The 18,945-nt window shown below is 37.3% G+C and overlaps 1 long non-coding RNA gene across 1 annotated transcript; it reads left to right on the top strand.

The window, feature by feature from the left end:
* The first annotated feature begins 1,311 nt into the window (after positions 1-1,311).
* On the top strand, positions 1,312-2,674 carry LOC103416769 (uncharacterized). Its single transcript, XR_003770355.2, has 3 exons — positions 1,312-1,861; positions 1,954-2,039; positions 2,147-2,674. It is a non-coding gene; the product is annotated as an uncharacterized lncRNA (long non-coding RNA).
* The last annotated feature ends 16,271 nt before the right edge of the window (positions 2,675-18,945 follow it).

Raw genomic sequence — 18,945 nt, 5'->3', positions numbered from 1 at the left:
TGGCCGACCATAGTACTTGTATATCATAGCAGAAGCCTCCACTCCAAGGTGTACTAGATTTTCCTGCGTTGCCACGATAAGACTGCTAAGTTTACAAGCACAAAAGAAGCAGACACACAAATAGTGTATTCAGGTAACTTGCTTTGCCTTTGTTTGCTGGTAGAAAGGTTATGTGCCAAGCCCCATTATATAGGAGTTAAAAAGGTGATCCCTTCATGGATGTGCTTTAGTATCTTACAATGGATAACATTTGGACAACGCCATAAAATATCTCTTCTTCCGAAGGGGCTTCCCAGTTTTGGTGATTCAATTGAATTAAAGACATTTGGAGTAAATCTTTGATTTTTGGGCTTGCTTAACTTGGAAATCCATGTAATTAATTAACTAATGTTGCAAATTACAAAATTAGTTTCATGGCGGATTGGTCGAAAACACATTAATGAAAAATAGGAATAACGATCAAACACTACAAGAAAAATGGGCTAAGAACACAATTGATTTGTGCCCTTCTCATTTTCATTGAGCACAAATATATATTTGTGCTTTTTAAATTCCATTGAGAACCAAAATACCTCAATTGTGCCCTCTAACATAAAAGCACATTAGTTTGTGTCGGGTATTTGTGCCTACTAAAATTTGAACACAAAACTTTGTGTCTAGCTTGCATGTCAGAGATGGAAATTTTTTTTATTAATTTACACAAACACAATAAAAGCTTTTGTGCCCTCTATTTTAATATATTTAAATAAAAAAAACTATGTTTTTGTGTCCTTTACATTTACTTTTTCCTATCCCAACTATTTTTTTCCTATTCACAATTTGTGAAAATATCTAGTTGCAATCAACTTGAATTATTAATGGTGATAAATATTTTATTTTATTTAAATAATACTTATCGTAATGAACACTTGGTCACAAACGGATGTGAATTCGGAGTTAGAACGAGTAAGTTACGAATTTTTAAAATTAGAAGGCAAGTAATTTTGGGAGGGAGCATTCTAGAAGCCAAAGGCTTCTCCCATTTTACTTTCCGGGCAAGCAGATGCAGCAGGGACCCACCCATGTGGGTCTTCACCCTTCCCACCTAGTTATATGTGTGTGTGTGTGTGGGACCCACCCATGTGTGTTTGTGTGTGTATTGAGTATTAAATTATTATTTTATTAATTTTCTGATGGATTTTTTTGCTCCTTCATTGTTTTCTATCCTGGCAGGCAGATGCAACAGGGACCCACCCACGTAGGTCTTCACCCTTCCCACCTGGGGATGTATATATAATTATTTGTTGAGTATTAATCCAACAGTCTTCCATCTCCCTCCTGGTTATGTATATAATTATTTTATTAATTTTCTGATGGGTTTTTGTGTCCCGTGGGACCCACCCACGTGGGTCTTCACCCTTCCCCATGCTTCTACTCCTCTTTGCACTCCATCACTCTTTCGTTTCCCTCCTTCACGCAATCATCTCTCTCACTAACTTTCTCTCTCTACCTCTTCACACTTTTCTGTCATCTCCCTCGCCATCTCTGTGCTCACTGCATAGAAAACTGCAGCATCCATCTCCATCTAACTAGCCACTCCAGCAAACCTTGCCACCACCCAAACACTACACTTCCACCCTCGCTCTCTCATAATTTTTTTGTCTCTCCCTCTCGGCTTCTTCCTTGACACAGATAAGCACATAGCAACGACGGCAACAGAGTTGGCGATCTCTGGTGAGGCAACCACCAGCGTCACCTTTCTCTCCTTACTGCAGACTCCTATTTACCTTTTGCTTTCTAGAAATCGAAACCGACGTGACGAAATGACAAGCTCTATCGCAGCTTGAGTCCCCAACGAGATTTTCCATCGAATCCAGTATAGGTGAGTCTCAAAAACACCTTAGTTAGGTTCTTTAAGTTGTTTAGAGACGTTTCCGTGCATTGCATGCCTGATTTTGTTAAGTTTGGATGCAGTTTCAACTCAGGGGACAAATTCCCCTGATTTCCAGCGAGGGCTATGATTTTAGGCTATCACCGGCCACCTAATGGCCTTGAAGAAGGTAAATTTCGAATACGTACCTTTGTAGCTTTGTTTTAGCTTTTGAATTGTTGAAAATGGTGGTGTTTTGGACCAAAACGGACTCTAAAACCCATGGCGTGGCTGCAGGTCGCACTGTCGCTGCATGTGGTACTGTTGTGGATGGCGCGTGGAGCACAGGCGCCTCCACTGGAAGGATGACTGCTTGAAATGATGAATATACGTTTTCAAATGTTTGTTTCAGATTGTAGGGTATTTCAAATTTGTTTTTTTTATTTTTTTATTTTTAATTTAATTGATAGGGCACAATTACAAAAATTGTGCTAACATGAATATGAAATGGCATCTGGCACAGGTGTCAGAACAGGGCACAAGAAAAACCTTATTTGTGCTCAACTCTTTGAGCACACATGGCCATATCGTGCCCTCTAATCAATGGTGACACCCATAGAGGGCGCAGACACAAAGATAGTAGCTGCACTGTTGCTATGGGTCTATGAGCACAATTGTTGGTGCTTTTTTACCTCAAAGGACACATATAATTTATTGTGCGCAGTGCTTATTTTTGTTGCTGTGAAATGGAACTTGGGAGGTGAAGATATTATCTTTATCTTCCTAAAGAGATTGAAAGGAATCTATAAGGGGTTTACAACTTTATCTCGTTTTCCTTGGGTGGCCTGAAGATTTGGTACATATTTTGCAAAAGTTGCTCCTCAATTTCCATCCATAGATGATAATTATCACAGCTTTACCAAAGCAAAGTCAATAACAAGGGTGCACAAAGATTTTCAAGGGAAAGACATCACCCGTAGTCATTATGCCAGGGAATACTACCCCAACAAATTAAATGAGTGGGAGCATCTTCAGGGATCCAAGGGAGGAAGTAATCGGTTAGCAAAGTTGGTTTGCTATGCTACGTAGGACAAATTTATTAACGGAAATATAAACCGAATTAGCAAATTAAAAAAAATATCAACTTGAACTTACGCTGTAGTGCAAAGGTAACATTTTTTTCCACCACTGTAAGATGATGAGGAATAAAGAGAGAATTTGTTTTATTTTTAGAATAAAACGTATTATTTATTACCTGTCATGCACTAAGTATACATTAAATATTAACCTGTATTAAAATTGAGTTAGTTATATAGACTACATGCATTAGCATAAGCAATTAAACATGAATTAACTAAAAATCTCCTTGGACTACAGCCCACCTAAGCCTTGTGTGTGCCTCCGCCATTGGCTAGGGTTTGAGGTAGGCAACTTTAGATTTGCTTTCCTTGTTCTATAGATATAAAAAAATTATTGTAATACGTAATAATTAAAATGAAAATTCTAATTTTCATTTTTTATAAGTTTTTTTCTGAAAAGATAATGATCATCACCTCAAAACGATACTGATTTGAAATAAAATACAGTAATTGATAAGATCGGTGTTGATCAAGAGTAGACTAAAGATTCAAGGTTCAAAACCATCTTTCTAGCCAAAGAAAAATAAGATGCAGTAATTGGTATAGCAGGATCAAATAGTTATAAATCTGGAAATATATTCTGTGACAAATTGAAATCCCAAAATAGTCAAAAGTGAAAAGGAATGTATACCCTAGAATTATTGAACTACTTTTTATCTTCCTTCCCGAATTCAGATTCAAGAAGAAATGGGAGTTTTCTAAATCATAACGTGTCAATGGTCAGAGTGAACTTGTAAACCAAATTATGCAAGGAATTAATACCTTCCCATTTTCCCTAAGGAAAGTCTTTCTACCTTTTTCTAACAGGGGTGCGTGTGTTGTCTGGCTTTGAACCCCATTAGTTATAACTGTAACAACAGACCCATCTCCTATTAGTAAAAAACAGGTTAAGTAATCATGTCTTGGAAATTCAAACGGTGACAAAATTTTATATACTACCCCTCATATAAGAACATGAAGCAAAAATATGAGTAGCTAGGAAGAAAAATCGAGAGATCAGGCAACTGTAAGCCACCTCACATCGTCGTCTGCAATCCCTCTCCTCTCACCGCCGGTAAAAACTATTGCTCTAAACCTCTTGCATCTTTCTCTCTCTTTTCTTCGTTACCCAGAGACCCAACTTCAACCAAAGAAAATCAAACACAAAATGATGATGGACAAGACCAAATTGATTTGAAGCCCACTTCCAAATTTAACACAAATGATAAGACCGAATTTAAGAGGGGAACGCAGGTGATGAGAGATATGTAATGTGAGGGTGAAATAAGAATTTGTACTTGATGAGACATTGGAGGAAAAAAGTTTGTTGTCGTTTGAATTTCCAATGCAGGAATAAAAAACAATTGTTGCAGTCCTATTGGAATAGGAATGTGATTGTGTAAATCCTAGTAGATATGAGAATGTATCTTATATTCCTATTAGGAGTAGATTACCTATTAAATATTGTAATCCTAAAGGGAAAGGTAACATATCCTATTACTATATAAATAAAGGCACAATATGATGGAATAACATACACTCACAATTACATATCTCTCTCTTTCTCTCTATCTATGCCGCACCCCTTTCTCTCTCTGACCTCCATAATTGTTCAGTAAATTATGCCTACAACACGTTATCAGCATGCTCTTAACGCTATGCTAAAGAGAGTTTGATCTTCCATCAGGGGAGTATTACGTTTTAATCATTCTTTTTATGATTAATTTAATTTATTATTTTGAATTGATCTACATGCTATTGATTCAATTTAATTTTTCTATGTTGAACGTGATACAACGCATTAAAGATGCAATTCTAGCTTTCTGAGAAGGATCTTCTACAAATTCAAAGGCTTTTGTTGTTTTCTGCCAATCAGGTACGCTTCAAATAAAGTAAGATATTTGAAACAACCTTGAAGCATGAAAACATTCCCCATGATGCATGAACCCCCTACATTTATATTTACCTTCTGATATATATATATATATATATATATATATATATATATATATATATTTGTTTCATGCATTACGCAATTATGCTATGTGGAATTTGAGAGTCAAATTATACAAAATAAATTAGAAGCATATTTAGGGTTTCCTAAACCCTAAGGGATTTGAAAAAAAAAATGGAGGAATGGGAGATGGTGCAGCACACCATCACACCCTCACTGTGGAAACAACAACCAGGCCACGACCGGGACACTACCTCGCAGGGCCTGAAGCCCCGAATCTAAACCATTGCCAGCCCAGATTAGATGGGTCCACTCCTGCATGCCGCAACCCTTTGTGGTTGCTAGGTTTCCTGCTAGGCCCGCAGCCTGCAACTCGGTCCAGTGCCAGCAAGCATAGTTTGATAGGCCCTATGTCTCGACCCACGACCAACCCACAAGGCTGGGTCTTCCTCCCGCGTAGAACAAACCCGCAGGCCAGCTTTCGTTGGATCTGCCCGTGTCCTCCTTCGGCCCAACAACAGAACCCAGCTACGGCTGGGGGTTCTCTCCCTCCCTGCGTGGCATGTAGCCCACCCCTTAATCCCTTGGGCCATGTCTTATGCTTAAGACACCCACCCATGCCCAAATTATTATTTTTAGGGCATATTTTTCAATCCAAATGCTATTATTTTAGCATTATAAATAATTTAACCCGTATGTTAATATTATTTTGCTTCTACAATCGACCCCGTATGGCTCGATTTATTGAATTAATTAAAAGAGACCTGCAGTCCATTAATCTGATAATGAATCCAAAATTATTAACCTGAAGATCACTTTTGGACATTAACGATTTAATAATTTATTTTTATGCTTTGAACCGTCACATATTTTCGTAGTAACGAAGCTCTCACACTTGAGTTCTCGAAGACAACTCAAATCCACTACACTTAGTTAGTATATTGCATTTTGTGTTTCTTGCAGGAACCTCTCTTTTATGAACTAACCGTTCATAAACTAAATTGAACCTGTAGTTTCAAATTTAGTGCCTTTGAAACCCGAAATTTTCATAAAACAATACACCCATGAAAACCTGACGTTTTTTCTTGAAAACCATGTCTTAGAACTCGAATGTTCTAATTTTGATGCTTATGGATGATTCCTTCCCATATCACCAATCACAATCTTGTTCCCTCCAATTCAGTGGATTGACAAATCGTCACAAGTTCGATTTTCCTGATTTGGACATTTCTAATAGAAACCACTTTATGTGGGGTACAAGACGTGAATCTCCACTTGACTATCAAGAAGTTGAGAAACCATTGAAGCCAACAATGGCATGGAAGAGCTAAATAAAGCCTCCACCATGATCTTCATTCAAAGACTTATGCCCGAAGCAATATCAATGGAAATACCTCCCGATCGAGGATTCCATAGCTCTTTGGATCGCTTCTACGAATCGTCTAATCATGAAAGACATTGCCTGAAGCATACCATGATTACGTCCATGAATGAGTACAATTCTGAAGTTTATAAATCTGATCGAATTTTGACTAGAGAATACCTTTCTCGTCCTTCCATGTTTCTAACTCGCCCCTGAAGCAGTAGTGTAGAAAGCGGAAGTTTACCAAATTCTCGGATCTGATTACTACCACAAAAGTGAGAGAAAGGTATAGACTCAGTTCGGCTGGAGTCTACCGAATGGCTCGACCCAGTTCAGTCAAAGCTTACTAAATGGTGATGCACTGCTTCAGCAGAGATACACCGAATGGCATACTATCTCACAATCTAATTTCGAGTTTGTTTTTACAACATATGGTAGAATCAGGGCCTGCTAAGGTGTGGCATCATGCCCGAAACATAATCCTTGGTACTTAAGACCTAAAACTTCAAGAACAAGGGACAGTATTCCTATACCTTAACCCTGCAGAATCTACTTCCATCGTGCTGGAATAGATCATTGGTTATGCATCTGTTCGTGCCCCTACCAATGTTGTTAAGGAGTACCATTCTAGTAGTCAATATGTGAAACTAATTTTGCTCCACTGCACATTGTTGGAAGAGAAAATTTTTGACATGGATGCCTTGATGGCCGAATCCCCTTAGTAAACCATTTACTTTGTGAAAATTTTTCCATGTTCTTGGATTCAAGTTTGGTGTATGTTTTACTTATGGATAATTTTATTGATATTGTCCTCGAATATGAGTTAATTGAATCATGTTTCTTAATACATGTGACCGATTCAATTAAACACGTGATTAGGTAGGAATGTGGGAAAGTTAGTTGTCTGGATGAATGCGTACAACGCACACTAACTTTACACCTAAATCACATCTCTAACAACAACTTCAGGTCTATCCAACCTGATTAAAAGCATTGGCACGCTCTTCGTTGTATGAATGGTACTGAATCACCATTTAAAGGACCTTAAATTCTCCCTGACATTGAGTTTTTAACGATATTCGAGATGACAATGATCATAAATGAACCACTGATGAAAATCGAGTGACATATCTTTGCACCACCTCCAAAAATGAGCCCGAAGCTTTGATTTGGGGCCAATGGGTTGTCTCCCAACTGGGGCACATAACACATATGGCCGGCTTGTAGCTGAGTGATTGAGTAGTTTACTTGCTTTGGCATGACCTTTTAGGACACTTAGGTCAAACAATTATGCTACAACGCATCTTCTTACCCGCCGTAAGGATCTTGTGCCTACAAGCACACTTTGCCAAAAGCCTGCTCATTTTAGGAAATTTGATTTCTAAATCATCCCTAGCAAAGATACAAAACGACTCATTTTTCCCAGTGGATTCAAGGGAATATATGTGGACTAATCTAACTAAAATAAGGACCATATAAATACTTATGGTTTTGGTTGATGAATCGACAAACTGGTCACATGTTTGTCCACAAACATTACTACTAAACCTCATGGCCGATTAAGGGTTCACCACCCTACTTATCCCATAAGGTCCGAGAGACTAGATAATGCCGAAGAGTTTATATCGACAGTTTTCGATAAAGTATTGCATGTATTTTGGGTTTATAATTGAACATTGAATTCCCATGTTCACCCCAAAGAGCCTCGCCTAGTGATCATAAAGCGCAATTTAAATAATCGCCCGAATTTTGGCAAACATACCAAGTTTTCGGTTTTTGCCTAGAGCTATGCAATCCTTGTACGCAATTATGTTAGTCCACCTTGAGGCCCATTGCCACCCAACCTATATGACGTTACAGTTGGTTACTGGGTACGAACCTGACGCTTTTCGTATTTACGCATATGGGTGTGCATTCCATGTGCCAAGTTGCGCCGCCGCAACATACCACCATGAGTCCTCAAAGAAGGATGTGTATCTTTTGTCGATCATGATTCTCCTTCACACTAGCTTGAGCCCTTGCATGCGATCTCTTTACCGCTCATTTGCTGGTTATCACTTTAAGGAGACAGTCTTCCCGCCGTTAGGGGGAGATAAGAACGTTAACGTTCCTGTAGAACGGCGCGAATTTGCGTGGACGTTGCCCACTATGTCTCATCTCGATCCCCATACCACACAAGTGTGATAAGCAATTGCGATGAATTCTAGTTTTCAAAATATTGCTCCAGACGCATTCCTCTGATCTAGCTAAAGTGACAAGATCATATACCAGCTGCAAACATGTCTGCAAGGATAGACATACTTAACGGATGTCGAGTCAACATCCCTGGAGGGTGTGCCGCCCTTGTTGAACGGTCTGATACACCGACAGATAGCCAATGAATCTGTCTTGGCCTGGAGCACTATAAATCATTCGGTTTGTAGGATTCACTTCCCTAGAAGAGGAAGATATGGCACAACAATGAATCTAAACTCGATTGCTGTCTCAAATCATTGCCATCTCATGAGATTAATCCGGATTTCTCTCGAGACTTAAAGTTCTTGGTCCAGTGAACTAGTTTGGATGAGCTAAATGGAATTGAAATGAGATTATCATCGATGATGTTTTCACTTATATGGTAGCTACCGACATAAATGAAAAGCGACAATATCGAACCGTGTTTCATTGATTAAGTGACAACATATAACTGATTGAACAACTAAAGTTACAATCCAAGTCAAATTCCTTACCAAAGTGTGTATTGGACCTGTCGTTCCTACACTGCCCAAGGTAACCCTGTTGTGTTCCAAATGGGAAAGGAAGCATTATGAGATGAATGAAATAGTACAATATGATGCTCGCCTTACGACGCAAGGTTTCTCTCAACACGTCTTGTGATTGATAGCAGCATTATGAAATGTGATTAGTGTTTCTCCATGGGGATGTAGATATGGAGATTTACATGTAAGTTCTCGAAGAATTACATAGACTGGTTCAAATAGTTTCAAAACCACGGAAGACCCCCTTAACTTGTTTGAGGCGTTCACTTACAAATCCGACGGATGTGGTATATCCATCTACGTGATTATTTGATCAGTCAGGGATAAGAATTATGCCCTTGCATGTTAAACTATGAAGTCTTATTCCAAATTGCTAGAGTTACAGTTTATGTCATTAACACGAATCTCACTAAGACTCTGGAAGAGCTTGAGAAAACTGCTTTGCACCTGAAGATGGAATTTGAGATGAAGGATCTTCGGAAAACTCATTTATGCCTTAACCTGAAGTTGAAGCATTGTTCTGATGGTATTTTGGTATACCAGTCGAACTACATCCTGAATGTGTTACCTTTGAGTATACCTATGATCATCCATACGTTATATGCAAATGAAACACTTGAAGAGGTTATGGAATCTGAAATTTCATATCTAAGTTTAACGTTGCGCTTCGTTGTACCTAGCTCATTGTATTTAGACAGAACATCTCATTCGCTGTTGATTTTGGTAAAGATGCAGCACCGCGCATACACGCAAACACTGAATTGGTATTAAAGACATACCCTGAAGGTACTACATGGGCAAATCCCAACACATCTCAAGCGGATCAAACCCCTCTGATCCTCAGAAAGATGCTTGCCTTGTTTATTATGATGACACTGGTTACTTATCAAACCTGCACAAGGCAAAATCCCAAATGGTTATGTCTTTACCATTAAGGATATCGCAATATCTTAGAGGTCCATGATATGACCTTAGTTACGAAATCTTTGAATCATTCCAAGACTCACCTCACTTCACTACGCCACAAGTGAGACATGGTTAGGAGTTCTTGTTAAGCATATTCAAAGTACTTGTTGTGTTTTCTTCCATCGTTGAGTCCCAACAACGATCCATGAAGATTATGCCTCATGTATCAACCCGACCAAGCCATGATACATCAACGAAGTCAACACCAAGACATATTGCGTCCACATCTACACCAGTAAAGCATCAGGAGATTGAAGTCATGCAACCCGATCCCAGACAACCTTGTCGACCTTTACACGACGTCACTACCGAAGTCAACCTTCCAGAAGCTTGTCCGAGGAATTGGTATGCCTAACTATTCATATGCAATGCTTGTAGTTCTCATTTGGAAGTTATGTCAAACTCAGGGGAAGTATCCAGAAGTATACTCACTTGATCTTAATGTACTCTTTTTCCCTACGATTAAGAGCATTTTTCCCACTGGTTTTTGCTACCTAACTAGGTTTTAACGAGGCATCCATCCTGGGCTGATCATACCCTTGTGAGCTCTTCTACTTGCGTCCAAAAGACGTATAGTTTTGACTTAATGCAACTTCTCACGTTTCTCCTTAGACTATGGGTTTTTCCCACCATGAGTTTTACCATAGCGAGGTTTTGTGAGTTTTGCTTTTTATGCATTCTTCCGTTGATTTGAGACTCGCATTCACTCATTGTGCTGACGACTTCATCAACTATACTTGCTTCGTCACTGAAGACCTGATGCGCCATTTACTTGAGTATTTACACACTCAAGGGGGAGTATTGCAGTCCTATTGGAATAGGAATGTGATTGTGTAAATCCTAGTAGATATGGGAATGTATCTTATATTCCTATTAGGAGTAGATTACCTATTAAATGTTGTAATCCTAAAGGGAAAGGTTTTTACCTATCCTACTACTATAAATAAAGGCACAATGGGGTGGAATAACACACACTCACAATTACATATCTCTCTCTTTCTCTCTATCTATGCTGCACCCCTTTCTCTCTCTGGCCTCCATAGTTGTTCAGTAAATTATGTCTACAACAACAATTTTTCTTTTTTTGTTCAAGGCATGGCCCCCAACTGGAATTCAATGAGGGATTAAAAAGCTAGGTGGCTAGCGAGTCATGGCGGAATCCTTTTTTGGGCAAGTCTCGCTAGCAACTCCCAACTTATAATTGTATATCAATCTATGACAATATCCATCAAAAGTGTTGTTAACCTACGTGACACTTTTATGATACTTTAAAAGTTTGTCGCTCCTACCCACTCTTCAATCAACGCTTCAAATTTTATTTCTACTTTGAAATATTATTATCTTAAGTTTATCAGTGTGGCATAACGATCATGTGGTTCTATCAATCAACTCATACTATAACACATTAGTAATACCATGTACCTTTTCAGTCTAGAGTAGATTTCTCGAGAATTTACAATCTTAAATCCAAAACAAAAGAAAACCAAATTATTCAATTATTTTGAAATTAAGATCCATGCAGAAACCATAAAAGTTTAATTTAATTTCATAGGATTGATCCAAAACTTGTTGTGTTATATCGATCGATACCAATAAATATTACTTGCATAGCTGCAGTTGTCTTCATTAACTAATTGGTTATTGTTGGTGCCATAATGTCCTCTGCGAGATTGTTGAACTCTATGTCTCTTTAAGATTGTCTTTGACAAGCCTTAAGTAGGCTTTCAGGCTCTCTTAAATGAGTTAGTAATTGTTAGGCGTCCCACTGTTGGTCAAGACCAACAAATTGATTGATTGGTTGTTTGTTTGCACCACTAGTAATTCAAGTTAGTATCGAAACGATTGCGCAATAAAGGGGTTTAATCTATGTTAAGTTTTTTTTTATGCCTTGGTGACAATGACTTTATATTTTCTTTATGTTGATGCCAAGAGCGAACCACAAACTAATCCAATGTATTCAAGTCAGTTTGCAATTCTCATGTGAATGTAAAGATAGAAAGCAAGATAAATTAGCTTGGAAAGTAAAGTGCTGAAACCAATGAAATGTAAAAGCAAGCTAAATATTTAATCAACATAATAATAACTTGCATGAAAGGCTAATAACTTGAACATCAACGATAAATACAAGCAATCAGGCAAGATTTGAACCTATTCGGGCAAGCTGATCGCCAGCCGCACAAGTTCTTGCAAGTAAAGGATGTGTTTAAGGAAGGAAATTCAATACAAGAAATCGATACTACAAGGAAAGTAGCATAGCTATAAATACAAAGAGTGTCTGAACCACAAAAGAAATGTATGAAAAGTAGGCTGCAAAGCTTTGAAGTCGTTTTATATGTTGAGTTGAGTGTCATTTTCTTTAAACCTTTCTGCTATCTTTTATAAAACGGCATCTTTCTTCTAGAGTAAGCCTTTCCCTCTTAGTTCCTTCCCTCTGATCCAAGTGGATGATATGATTGTTGTCAGATGATGAGTTTTTACTTGGATACTTGAGCTTTTATCCGCTTGAAACTACGAACTTGCCATCGGAAAGTACTTTTCTTCTGTAAAACTCGAGTAAGCAGTCTTCCTTCTGTGTATAAGAGGGTTTTTTTTATGCCAACAATTGCAGTTTGTTAAGCATTGTTCTTTGTTCATCCTTTGTATTCGAATGTATAATGAAGGATTGAGATTATACAAGCTCATAGGCTAGGATTGCACTAGTTGTCATTGCAGCCGATAGTGTTTTAAGTTGTAATCGTGCCTTGCACGTCAGCCTTTCAAGTGTGTGGAGCGTGTGAGTTTGTAACGGTTAGTTTTTGTGTTAAGAAGCAACGTACTCCATTGTTCTTGCTTCCATCATTTTCTTCCTTCTCTCTTAAATTCCAAAATCTAATTTCTGCAAAATACAGAACCACAGAACACAGAATCTAAGAGTGCAAGGATAAAGTGTCCAAGAAGGGTCATTATGAGAGGCTCATGCGCTTGAATCGAATAAATTTCTGCAGTGGAATCTATGCATAATTCCAAAACTATACAAAATTAAGGAGGGGAAAAAGGTCTAACCTGTGTATATTATTCCCTATATAACATAATTGTATTAAGTGGTAGATATATAATAATGTAGCTCTTGGCCAAACCTTATCAGAATATTGCTTATCAGGACCCGAATTCATCTCAATCGATTCAATTTGATTTAGGAACTATACAAACAAAAACCTCATTATCGACAACGTGGATTAATCAGAGTAGGAAATAGAGAATCAAAAAATTTATTAGTGTTGTTGTTTGGACCATCTTTACTAATTACATTGATGTCACCCCTCTAATCCATTCTACATATATAGATGGGGTCAACCTCTGTTAAGTAATACAAATAGCATAAAATAACCAAGATCTAATGACTGAAAAATCTAACGTACAAGGTACCTTGGAGCATGATAAAATTTTCACTTTTGCTTAGTAGTGCTTTAGGTAAAACTTTGTTATTTTAAAATTCTGTAAATGCATTTGGAAAAATAAGCTACAACCTTTCAGTCAAACGCTAACGAAGTAGTATCTAGCTATAGATTAATGGATAATCTTGAGAACTAGTACAAGCATACGTTTCAACATAATATCTAGGTCATAGTAGAAAGGATTTTTTCATAGATTCGTTTCAATAATATTATCCCTACTAGAAAAGGAAGCATAATGGAGAATCACCAAGAACCTGATTAGAAAGCCCACTTGCGAAGCTTTCTGGGACTCCTTTATATAATGTGGCTTGACTCTTAATTATTTCAGCAAGACAAGCACAAGGCAAACCAAGCTAGGTAGCTCCCCTTGATTCACTCATTGTGAGTTAGCAATGGCTGGTTATGAACGCGTTGTTATTATAGAAACTGTATTTCACCGGAAGGTAGCTGCCCCCATTGCATCCGAACACCATGCCATCATCGAGAACTGCCATGGCGTGCTTTACAAAAATAATAGCACGAATATGGCAGCTGACGAGTACTACGATAGCTGGCCTCAGAAGATGATCAACGCTTCTTCTAGGCCTCCGCTTCCTCCTCTCCATCAAGGACAACATTTTCCTCCCCATCAGCAGAGTCAGATTATGATGCAAAGGCCTGTTAATAATGTTCAAGGGATAAAGGGCAATGCTATCCTTACTAGCACCGAGGCGGCCAAGCGCTACGGCGGATTTATGACTACTGAATTTTACCCCAGGAAGCATGGTCGACCTAATTAGCTTCAGTTACATATCTTGGTACACAAGGCAAGGAAATCATGAATCTGTCAAGCTCCTAGCTAAGGATCTTATATATATGTATCGCCGCTTGCATATATAATATGCATCTTCTTTTCTTTTTGCTTTATTTTTATTTCAATGGGCAGGACTTCCGGGGCAATCCAACCAGGATTGACCCTGCGAAAGTCGCCGGTGATTAATGTATACCATCGAGTTGTCCCCTCAGAATCTGATCATCGTGCTGCTCAGCTTGTATTATTAGTTGGATATAAAAAATGTGTAATTTACTATACGCTTCTCTCTCTCTCTCCCCCCACCCGGGTTCTCCTTTTGTACCTTGACTTGTGAATGAAACTGTGTAATTTTACAATGGCATTTTAGCTAAAATGGTTTTTGAGATTGGAAAAACTCCTCACTTTCGTTTCCGAGATTTGAAATTGATAGAATTAGTCCATGAGTTTATCCATTGTCAACCATTTTGGCCCTTCCATGAAAAACTTATAGAGTGTTGTCACCCACCTTTTTAATAAAAAATTTAATTACAATTTTGTCCATTTATAAAATGGCTGATAAGAACCTTAAAAGATATATAATAATATTTTCATGGCCACACCTATACCACTAGTAGCAGGTAAAGAGATTTTTGCTTCCCGCTCAACTGAAAGATTTTGGTGTTTATTCATGATGTGAAATTTTGGTTTGTTCGGATGGTTTCAAGTTCATAATTTTCCAATTTGCTGGCTTCCATTAATATGCTTGAAGACTTGAAGTTCATCTGCTTGCCGTTTTTCAGTAAACATGGCTTCCTCCAGACTTATCAAACTTTTCCGCAAACCAGATACTTCCTTGTCTAAATCAACAATTCTCTTGTTCTTCTCTTCAATCTCTAGCTCTGTCATATGTTTGGCCTTTTTCAAATCTTCGGTAAGCTTTTCAATTGTAACCAGATTTTCTACTACTTCTGAGAACAATATAAATGCACTTGTCAAGTCTTGCTCTAATGACGAGCCATTACGTGGAGTTTTTTTATGTTCTCATATTTCTCATTTATAACCTTGAAAATTCTGTCTTTCTCTAGTCCAATAGCTTTTCTCTCCATCCTCGTGATATCATTTTTGATATTTTCTATGTAGTTATCCTTTCCTTCGCATTTCTTATAAGGGTTCTTACTGTTTTGTGTGAAAAATTACACTCTTGAATGTTTAATCATAATGCAGAATTTTGGTACGTAATTATTCAAGAGTAGAGAAGAATAAATATAATGGGCTTGAGAAGTTGGGAAGGTCAATGATTTTGTTATTGTGATGTTACTATTATTGAATTAGGGCAAGGAAGTAATTCTCTTTTTCCTAAGAGACAAGTTTATAATTTTAGATATATATTAGAGGTTAGTTTAGGAATAATAGTAGGTGAGAAAATAATATTTTAATTTTTTAACTTTTTATGGTGGATGGGATTATAACTGGAAAATAAGACAATGAGGTGGGTCTAGCAACTCTCAACTTATATTAAATAAGGACTAAAATGACCAAAACACCTTTTATTTAATAAACAATATGCCAAAATGATTTGACAAAAGTTGACAGTATTTTTGTCATTTTTTCCATATATAACGGAGATTTTTCTCAGAATGGCCAAAATAATTAACGGTGGACAAATTCAGGGACCAGGTCTATCGATTTAAAATCTCAAGGATCAAACTAAGGAATTATACCAATATTTAAGACCATTTTAATTAAAAAGTCTTCCAAATTAGTGTGGTCCAAATACAGAATGAGACCTAACGCCTATAAGGTTCCTTTTTTATTTAGAGTAATTTCTAATTTTTTATAAATAAATAAAAATTAGCCCCATAAAATTGGAATGCTTGACATACTTTTACATTTAAGTGAGTTTCACACTCAAAAATCTGGCCTACCTCGACTAGAAAGTGTGTTAGCATGTATCAATTGTGTCCAACTATAATTGTTTAAGCTATATTTTAAGGATTTCTTTTTTCTTAGGCTATAATGTACAATTGGGATCTCGTGACTCTACATTTAGCCTCAGTGCATTAACATTCATTTAACATAATCTTAAGTAGAGACTCCAGAAATGGTTATGATTAATTTTGTTAAATGCAAGTAAATGTATAGAAGTTAATGTAGAGACTTGAGATCTGTACAGTTGAATACTTGAAGACCATGCGTATTTTTAATTACATCCTTTGTGATAAAATCTCATACCTACTAAACTAATAGATAACAAAGTAAAAAGTCACACATCATTACATTAAACTTTGAGTGATTTAATTTCTACTTGCACATGGATTTTTTATGATAAATATTACAACCGCAAAGCTAGCAGGTAGTATATAAATAGGGAACATGACAGCAATTGACCCTTTAAAGTTCCTCCTCCAAAATACAAACATATATCATTGTTTTTACGTTGATGGTGGCAGTTGAATTTTCACAAACTAATTGATTGCGGTCCATACAGTCGGTGCAAGGGATAAAGTGTCCAAGAAGTGTCCATGGTAATATGAGATGCTCATGCATGTGCTTGACTCGAATAATTTTCTGCAGTACAATCTATTGCATACCACTAAAAATCTATCCCTAATTCATCTTTATCGGTTCAAATTGATCTAGGAAATATACAGTACAAAAACCTCATTATCAACAGCAAGTATTAGTTCGAGTAGGAAGCCGAGAACTGAAAAATTAAGGATAATACTTGCATTGTTTTATGGGAGAATGCACATATCTCATTTATTTTGGAAAATAATATTATATTCATCATATAAACTTCATAATTTGAGTATTCAATTGCATAAATCTTCATTTGAAGATCTTTTCAACAAAATATCATTTAAATCAGAGATCATATAGTCGTCCAAATTCTTAGAATACAAGGATCACAAGCAATATCCGATTCGCATGATTTTAGAATAGATGATTTTCAAATGAAGATTAAGAATGTAACATTTTCGATTATTGAATTTATATAATAAAGATATGTTATTAGTAAGGAAACAAACCCAAAAGTGTAGCTTATTACAAAAGTAAAATAAGGAAACAAACCCCAAAAGTGAGTCCATAAGAATCCTGAGATGAAAACTCTAGCTCTAGAAACAAGAACCAGCCTTCTCCACCAAAATAGATGGACCACCATTACCAAGTCACCGAGAAAAAGAATTAACCAACCGAAAGGATTAACAAATGGAGGTGGACAAGCCACCTGCGCTTAAAGAGCTCCCGTAATCCTACCAAATAGTGCCAATTGCACTTTAATAGCCACAAAATCCAAAGCATACCTCCTCTAACCGAAGTCCATGGAGGAAGAACTTGAGGAGCCAATAGTCGAACCATGTGTGCAGTAGCTCGCGGCTAGAAACATCAATATGGAAAGGGAAAAAAAAAGACATGAAACTCTAACCAACGACAAGATTTGCCAATAATTGAGACAAAACCAAGAAAATGAGACAAGCTCACAGCAAAACTACCCGAAATCAATGGCCAAGAAAAAGAAAAAGGAGAAGTTGGGGGTTAGGAAAGAAGGAGGAGGGGACTATGGAAGAGGGACTATGGAAGGAGATGGGGTTGCCACCATCGTCCCCGCCCAAAAGGAAGGGGTGGCGGCTAAAGGTTGTAGCAGAGTCAAGATTTTCAAATAATGGAGTCATAAAATAAAATAAAATAAAATAAACTTTATTGGGCCATTTCGCCGAGCATTTAGTAGGCACCTGCCAATTCTTGCCAACATATGTCAACAAATACCATTATTTGTAGAGGCTTGTCGACATTAGATGCAGAATACTTTGGAGTTATGTTGAAGACTATCAAGGTTTGTCAACTAAAGTATTTCATCGAGCACATGGTGCGTACAATAGAGTCACACACAAGAAAAGAGAAAATGATGACAAATAAGATAGAAGAAAGTAGAAGAAGTATGAGAAGGTTGTAATCCAGTTTGCCTAACTATTTATAGGTGTCAAATACAATACACAAACAAATATACATGAGATTTTAAAATTATTAAGGTTAAGAACGACCAGTAACCCCATGCTATACCTCCGCATTGTGTTTGGGGGCTTTGACTTTGGAAGAGAGAGACCAGCGTTAGGGTTGGAGGAGAACAATTAAATAACTGTATCGTGGTACATGTCTCTTTTCATGGACTAGTCACTAAACAGCGACCACCCATCTTAAAATCCACCTCAAATTACAACTCTTTTCCCTTCCAACATTTGGGAGTCTCCTGTTCAGAGATCAGTTATTAACCGACTGATAACTCATGAATAGTTAGAATCAAGAGACGGTTTATTAGTTATTTATTAGTTTATGAATTGAGCAACAGATTTTTTTTTTCCCCTTAACTAAAAGGAAAAATACAATCTGTTGCTTTTTGAAATCAATCTTGTTGTGTTGGTGGGAGTCTGGTAATAATTTGGTGGCCATGCAAAAGCAGATGAATGCATGGAGAAGAAGTAGCGCCCTACAATGGTGGAAGTGAAGGGCCACAATGTTTAAACATGTACCTTAAACATAGGGAATTAGTCATGCACACACAAAGCGTATCACCATTTTTAGGCAAACCAACTAATTAAAACAATTCTTAAAAAGAAAAACTAATTAATCTAACCGTCACCGTAGAGTTCGAGCCTCCCCGCGCAGATCGCAGCGGAGGGTAATTAACAATTTTTTTAGGTAGTATAAATACAGGCATTCAAAGAGAATTA

The sequence above is a fragment of the Malus domestica genome, chromosome 16, assembly GCF_042453785.1.
Source record: "Malus domestica chromosome 16, GDT2T_hap1".
NCBI classification, from domain to species: domain Eukaryota; kingdom Viridiplantae; phylum Streptophyta; class Magnoliopsida; order Rosales; family Rosaceae; genus Malus; species Malus domestica.
Note: the sequence above shows the minus strand (reverse complement) of the source record. Positions and strands in the feature narration are given on the sequence as shown.